This window comes from Ranitomeya imitator, chromosome 1 (genome assembly GCF_032444005.1).
Source record: "Ranitomeya imitator isolate aRanImi1 chromosome 1, aRanImi1.pri, whole genome shotgun sequence".
Taxonomy (NCBI): Eukaryota; Metazoa; Chordata; class Amphibia; order Anura; family Dendrobatidae; genus Ranitomeya; species Ranitomeya imitator.
The window spans coordinates 330,693,196-330,701,352 of NC_091282.1; positions in this window are offsets into that span (position 1 = coordinate 330,693,196).

Genomic DNA, 8,157 nt, shown 5'->3' on the forward strand with positions numbered 1-8,157 from the left:
TAGGCTGTGTTTTTACTGTGGTGATTCGGCTCATGTTATCTCTGATTGCCCTAAGCGTACTAAGAGAGTCGCTAGGTCTGTTACCATTAGTACTATACAGCCTAAATTTCTCTTATCTGTGACCCTGATTTGCTCATTGTCATCCTTTTCTGTCATGGCATTTGTGGATGCAGGCGCTGCCCTGAACTTAATGGACTTAGAATTCGCCAGGCGTTGTGGTTTTCCCTTGCAGCCTTTGCAGAGCCCTATTCCTTTGAGGGGTATTGATGCTACACCCTTGGCCAAGGATAAACCTCAGTACTGGACACAGATGACTATGTACATGGCTCCTGCACATCAGGAAGATTGCCGTTTTCTGGTGTTGCATAACCTGCATGATGTTGTTGTACTGGGATTTCCATGGTTACAGGAACATAATCCGGTGCTGGATTGGAAAACTATGTCGGTGACTAGTTGGGGTTGTCGAGGAGTACATAGTGACGTTCCTTTGATGTCAATTTCCTCTTCCCCCTCTTCTGAGGTCCCTGAGTTTTTGTCGGATTTCCAGGATGTATTTGATGAGCCCACGTCCAGTTCCCTTCCTCCGCACAGGGACTGTGATTGTGCTATTAACTTGATTCCTGGTTGCAAGTTCCCTAAGGGCCGACTTTTCAATCTGTCTGTGCCAGAGCATGCCGCCATGCGGAGTTATGTTAAGGAGTCTTTGGAGAAGGGGCATATTCGGCCCTCTTCGTCACCATTGGGAGCGGGTTTCTATTTTGTTGCTAAGAAGGATGGCTCCTTGAGACCCTGTATTGATTATCCTCTTCTTAATAAGATCACGGTCAAATTCCAATACCCCTTGCCTTTGCTTACTGATTTGTTTGCTCAGATTAAGGGGGCTAGTTGGTTTACTAAGATTGACCTCTGAGGGGCATATAATCTTGTTCGTATTAAACAGGGTGACGAATGGAAAACTGCATTTAATACGCCCGAAGGCCATTTTGAATACCTTGTGATGCCATTTGGGCTCTCTAATGCTCCATCTGTGTTCCAGTCTTTCATGCATGATATTTTCCGCAATTATCTTGATAAAATCATGGTCGTATATTTGGATGATATTTTGATTTTTTCCGATGATTGGGAGTCTCATGTGAAGCAGGTCAGGATGGTGTTCCAGATCCTTCGTGATAATGCTTTATTTGTGAAGGGGTCTAAGTGCCTATTCGGAGTTCAGAAGGTCTCTTTTTTGGGTTTTATTTTTTCTCCCTTGTCTATAGAAATGGATCCTGTTAAGGTCCAAGCTATTCATGACTAGATCCAACCCACATCTGTGAAGGGTCTTCAAAAATTTTTGGGCTTTGCTAATTTCTATCGCCGTTTCATTGCCAACTTTTCCAGTGTGGTTAAGCCTCTTACTGATTTGACGAAGAAAGGTGCTGATGTTACGAATTGGTCCTCTGAGGCTGTTAAGGCCTTTCAGGAGCTTAAACGCCGATTTACTTCTGCCCCTGTGTTGCGTCAGCCGGATGTTTCTCTTCCTTTTCAGGTTGAGGTTGACGCTTCTGAGATTGGGGCAGGGGCCGTTTTGTCTCAGAGTGAGTCTGATGGTTCTTTGATGAAACCATGCGCTTTTTTTTCCAGAAAGTTTTCGCCTGCGGAACGCAATTATGTTGTCGGCAATCGGGAGTTGTTGGCTATGAAGTGGGCGTTTGAGGAGTGGCGACATTGGCTTGAGGGAGCTAAACACCGTGTTGTGGTCCTGACCGATCATAAGAATCTGATTTACCTTGAGTCGGCCAAGCGGCTGAATCCTAGACAGGCTCGATGGTCCCTGTTTTTCTCCCGTTTTGATTTTGTGGTCTCGTATCTTCCGGGATCTAAGACTGTTAAGGCTGATGCCCTCTCTAGGAGTTTTTCACCTGATTCTCCTGGAGTCCTTGAGCCGGTTGGCATTCTTAAGGAGGGGGTGATTCTTTCTGCTATCTCCCCTGATTTACGGCGGGTGCTTCAGGAATTTCAGGCTGATAGGCCTGACCGCTGTCCAGTGGGGAAGCTGTTTGTTCCTGATAGATGGACAAGTAAGGTAATTTCTGAGGTTCATTGTTCAGTGTTGGCTGGTCATCCTGGGATTTTTGGTACCAGAGAATTGGTTGCTAGGTCCTTTTGGTGGCCTTCCTTGTCGCGCGATGTGCGTGCTTTTGTGCAGTCCTGTGGGACTTGCGCCCGGGCCAAGCCTTGCTGTTCCCGCGCTAGTGAGTTGCTTTTGCCTTTGCCGGTCCCTGAGAGGCCCTGGATGCATATTTCCATGGATTTTATTTCGGATCTTCCTGTTTCCCAGAAGATGTCTGTTATCTGGGTTGTTTGTGACCGGTTCTCTAAAATGGTCCATCTGGTACCTTTGCCCAAGTTGCCTTCCTCCTCAGATCTGGTTCCATTATTTTTTCAGCATGTGGTTCATTTGCATGGCATTCCGGAGAATATTGTGTCTGACAGAGGTTCTCAGCTTGTCTCTAGATTTTGGCGGGCCTTTTGTGCTAGGATGGGCATTGATTTGTCTTTTTCTTCGGCGTTTCATCCTCAGACTAATGGCCAAACTGAGCGAACTAATCAGACCTTGGAGACCTATTTGAGATGCTTTGTGTCTGCTGATCAGGATGATTGGGTGTCTTTCTTGCCGTTGGCCGAGTTTGCCCTTAATAATCGGGCTAGTTCGGCTACTTTGGTTTCACCTTTATTTTGTAATTTTGGTTTTCATCCTCGTTTTTCTTCTGGGCAGGTTGAGCCTTCTGATTGTCCTGGTGTGGATTCTGTAGTGGACAGGCTGAAGCAGAATTGGACTCATGTGGTGGACAATTTGACGTTGTCTCAGGAAAGGGCTCAACGTTTTGCTAACCACCGTCGGTGTGTTGGTCCCCGGCTTCGTGTGGGGGATTTGGTTTGGTTGTCTTCTCGTCATGTTCCTATGAAGGTTTCTTCTCCTAAGTTTAAGCCTCAGTTTATTGGTCCTTATAAAATTTCTGAAATTATTAATCCGGTGTCTTTTCGTTTGGCTCTTCCAGCCTCTTTTGCCATTCATAATGTTTTCCATAGATCTTTGTTGCGGAGATATGTGGTGCCCGTTGTTCCCTCGGTTGACCCTCCTGCCCCAATGTTGGTTGAGGGAGAGTTGGAATATGAGGTTGAGAAGATTTTGGATTCTCGTTTTTCGAGGCGGAGGCTTCAGTATCTTGTCAAGTGGAAGGGTTATGGCCAGGAGGATAATTCTTGGGTTGTTGCCTCCGATGTCCATGCCACCGATTTGGTTCGTGCTTTTCATTTGGCTTGTCCTGATCGGCCTGGGGGCTCTGGTGAGGGTTCGGCGACCCCTCCTCAAGGGGGGGGTACTGTTGTGAATTCCGTTCTTGGGCTCCCTCCGGTGGTTGTAAGTGGCACTTTTGTGAGTTCTGCTCTTGGGCTCCCTCTTGTGGTTTCAAGTGGTATGGCTGCTCCTTGGAGTTAGCTGTCTTCAGCTGCCTCCACTTATCGTCTCTTCTGCTCGGCTATTTAGGCCTGGCTTTTCCTTCAGCCAGTGCCACTTGTAAATTGTTCCTGGTTGGATTCACATCTTTTTGGAGTTCCCTGTTATCCTGACCAGTTCAGCAAAGCTAAGTTTTTGCTTGCTCTTTTCTGTCCATAGATTGTGGACTTATCCATTCTGTGCTTTCTATTTTTGTCCAGCTTATCAGTGTGAATTAATTCTGTCTTGCTGGAAGCTCTGGGAGTCAGATTTGCCCTCCACACCTTTAGTCAGGTGTGGAGATTTTTTTGTAAACTCTGCGTGGATTTTTGTAGTGTTTTATACTGACCGCACAGTATTCCATCCTGTCCTATCTATTTAGCTAGACTGGCCTCCTGTGCTCATCCTGGTTTCATTCTGTGTATGTCTTTTCCCTCTCCACTCACAGTCATTATTTGTGGGGGGCTAATCTATCCTTTGGGGATTTTCTCTGAGGCAAGATAGCTTTCCTGCTTCTTTCTTTAGGGGTAGTTAGCTCTTAGACTGTGACGAGATGCCTAGGCAAAGTTAGGAGCATTCCACGGCTACTTCTAGTGTTGTGTTGAGCTTAGGGACTGCGGTCAGTACAGTTACCACTTCCTTCAGAGCTCGTTCCATGTTGCTCCTAGACCACCGTATCATAACACAGCCCCCAGTTGTGAGCTTTAGCAAGGTTGGTTGTCAAAAAAGGGGGGGATCCCACACCATTTTTTAAATTGTTTATTTAAATAATTTAAAAAAACAGCGTGGGGACCCCTCTATTCTTGATAGCCAACCTTGCTGAAGCTGGCAGCTGAGGGTTGCAGCCCTCAGCTGTGAGTTTTGCCTGGCTGGTTATAGAAAATACAGGGAAGCCACGCCGTTTTTTCATTCATTTATTTATTTATTTATTTATAGCGCAGGCGGCGGCTGATGAATACCTCCATCAGCAGCTCCTGCTGTCACTGTTATTAGCAGCAGCAGGGGTAGTCTGATGGGAGTAATAGTCTCATCAACCGCTGCCTGCTGTCTCTTTAATCACTTAAATATGACTCTCATCATTCTCCCCTGATCGTGCCGATCGCCTTCAAAGCAGGGGAGAATCATGAGAGCCGTGTTCACACCTGGCGTCGGGAAACAGCACTTACTGTGACTCTTCTCCTGCGCCGATGCATGTCACACAGATGATATCCATGTGTGCTATCCGTGTGCACGTGTTCGGGAGGTTTTGCGACCCGAGCTGGAATTAAAAAACGAACATGTTAGCGTTCAAAAACACAGACTTACGGTCCGTGGAAACACATTGGCATGTGTACAAACCTATTCACTTGAATAGGTCGACGTGTGAAAGGGGCCTATATCTGGTATCGCTGTAATCGCACCGACCCAATTACAAAGTCGCCTAATCACTTATACCACATGAGGAACGGCGTAAAAAATAAACAAAACCAATTCTTCACATGCTATTTATTTTTTAATTCTGCCTCCCAAAGATTGCAGTAAGGCTCGGTGCACATTTATCCTGCGCTGAGCGCTTGCAGTGGGGTTTCTGTGTAAGGCTAAGTACACATTAGCGTATCTGCGCACAGCGTATCATCTGCATGCATGGTTATGCTGCGGTTTTTATCTGCATCACCCTACGCATGACGCCAAAAAATGCTGCGTGTGCATGTGTTTGAAATTTCCATGAATTTTGGTATGCAGCAAATGCTGTTCCAGGAGAATTTCCTTCACAAAAGCCACACACAATGGGCGTGTTTCATGGGGGATTCTGTTTATAGACCCTACACAGATGAAATCCTCATCTTGGCATGGAGTGCTTCTATCGTAATCTGGATTTGGCATTGAAATGGGCTTTGGCCTTTGCTGTGGCTTGTGAAGAAGAAAGAAGAGAAAGTCATTGCTACTGGCAACACCCCATCGTTGAAGTCCGAGAGAGCCGTGGAGCCTACCACTCGTTGTACACCGAGCTGCGTGAAAGCCCGGAGATGTTTTTTGACTACACGAGGATGTCGGAACAGAGCTTCGATGACTTCCTGCAACGTGTCCGAGGATCCATCACCAGGCAGGACACACAACTATGTAGAGCAATTCCTGCTGAGGAACGTCTGTTGGTGACCCTGAGGTACGTAATTTTGAAAAACAAACACATGTTGTTAGTATTATTGTTAGAAAAGCCATGTACTTATTTTTTTTCCATTTTCTGTTTGGCAAATTCCTGGCTACCGGAGAGGCAGGGGTGGGATTCAGCCGGTTCTCCCCGGTTCGATGGAACCGCTTGTTAAAAAAGTAGCCGGTTCCCCGAACCGGGGATATTCAGAGCCGCGATCCGGTACCACACCTCTCAACCTGCCTATATCCCGCTGGGGAGCCACGATTTGAGAGTGCCCAGTGGTCTAGCACTGCAGAGCTGCATCCCTCTACCCACAGAGAGCTGCACATCACATAATGGCTGCCGCAGCTCTGTGCGCACAGGACCTGTGATGAGGTCACAGGGGGAGGAGTCAGGAGTCGCATGATTAGGGGTCTCCCTGTATTGCAGGACTCTGCTGTGCTGGTTGTCATGGTGCTGGACAACGGTAAGTTTATGTGTGGGGTCAGGAGTGGTTTACAGTGTGGATGTAGCAGAGCCGTGTGTGTGTGTACGAGGTGTGTACAAGGTGTGTGTGTACGAGGTGTACAGAGCGGAGCCATGTGTGTATGAGGTGTACGGAGCGGAGCCGTGTGTGCATGAGGTGTACGGAGCAGAGCTGTGTGTGTATGAGGTGTACGGAGCGGAGCCGTGTGTGTATGAGGTGTACGGAGAAGAGCCGTGTGTGTATGAGGTGTACGGAAAAGAGCTGTGTGTGTGTATGAGGTGTACGGAGCGGAGCCGTGTGTGTATGAGGTGTATGGAGTGGAGCCGTGTGTGTATGAGTTGTACGGAGAAGAGTCGTGTGTATGAGGTGTACGGAGCTAAGCCGTGTGTGTACAAGGTGTACGGAGCGGAGCCGTGTGTGTATGAGGTGTACAGAGCGGAGCCGTGTGTGTATGAGGTGTACGGAGCGGAGCTGTGTGTGTATGAGGTGTACGGAGAAGAGCTGTGTGTGTATGTATGAGGTGTACGGAGCAAAGCCGTGTGTGTATGAGGCGTACGGAGCGGAGCCATGTGTGTATGAGGTGTATGGAGCGGAGCCATGTGTATAAGGTGTACAGTGAAGAGCCGTGTGTGCGCATGAGGTGAAATGAGAGGAGCCGTGTGTGTGTATGAGGTGTACGGAGCGGAGCCGTGTGTGTATGAGGTGTACGGAGCGGAGCCATGTGTGTATGAGGTGTATGGAGCTGAGCCATGTGTATGAGGTGTACGGTGAAGAGCCGTGTATGCGCATGAGGTGAAATGAGAGGAGCCGTGTGTGCATGAGGTGTACGGAGAAGAGCTGTGTGTGTGTGTATGAGGTGTACAGAGCGGAGCCATGTGTGTATGAGGTGTACGGAGTGGAGCCGTGTGTGTATGAGGTGTACGGAGAAGAGCCGTGTGTGTATGAGGTGTAGGGAGCAGAGCCGTGTGTGTGTATGAGGTGTATGGAGCAGAGCCGTGTGTGTGTATGAGGTGTACGGAGATGAGCAGGCTCGGACTGGCCCACCGGGGAACCGGAGGATCCTCCGGTGGGCCCTGGCACTGACACCTGCTGGCCCCCCCCGCTCCAGGGCCCCACCCCCGCTCCAGGGCAACACCCCCCCCACCCCCGCTGCCCGCCTTGAATACTCACCCTGCTCCAGCGATGGTCTCGGCGTCTGCACTGCAGCTCGTCCTGAACGAGCGGTCACGTGACACCGCTCATTAAGATCATGAATATGCGCATATTCATGATCTTAATGAACGGTGTCACATGACCGCTCAAGCAGGAAGAAGGTGCTGCGCCGGGCCCTGCCGCCTGGAGTCGGGACAGAGCGCGAGGGATGTCGGCATGGCCGTGCAGTGGGACAGGTGAGTATGAGGGACGGGGACGGGGGGGGGGATGAAGGAGGACATAAGCCGGCGCGCCGAGCGGGTGCAGAGAGATAAGCTGCCATGCAGGGGGGAATATATGAGCCATACAGGGGGGAATATATGAGCCATACAGGGGGGAATATGAGCCATACAGGGGGGAATATGAGCCATACAGGGGGGAATATATGAGCCATACAGGGGGGAATATATGAGCCATACAGGGGGGAATATATGAGCCATACAGGGGGAATATGAGCCATACAGGGGGGAATATATGAGCCATACAGGGGAGAATATGAGCCATACAGGGGGGAATATGAGCCATACAGGGGGGAATATCAGCCATACAGGGGGGAATATATGAGCCATCCAGGGGGGAATATGAGCCATACAGGGGGGAATATAAGCCATGCATACAGGGGGGGACTATGAGCCATGCATACAGGGGGGAATATAAGCCATGCATACAGGGGGGAATATAAGCCATGCATACAGGGGGGGGGATATGAGCCATGCATAGGGGGGGGTCACTATATAGTATTGAGCATCATGTGTGGCCGTTATACAGTATGGAGCATCATTTGTGGCCATTATACAGTATTGAGCATTATGTGGGATCATTATACAGTATGGAGAACTGTGTGGCCGTTATACACTATGGCGCACTATGTGTGGGTGGCCATTATACAGT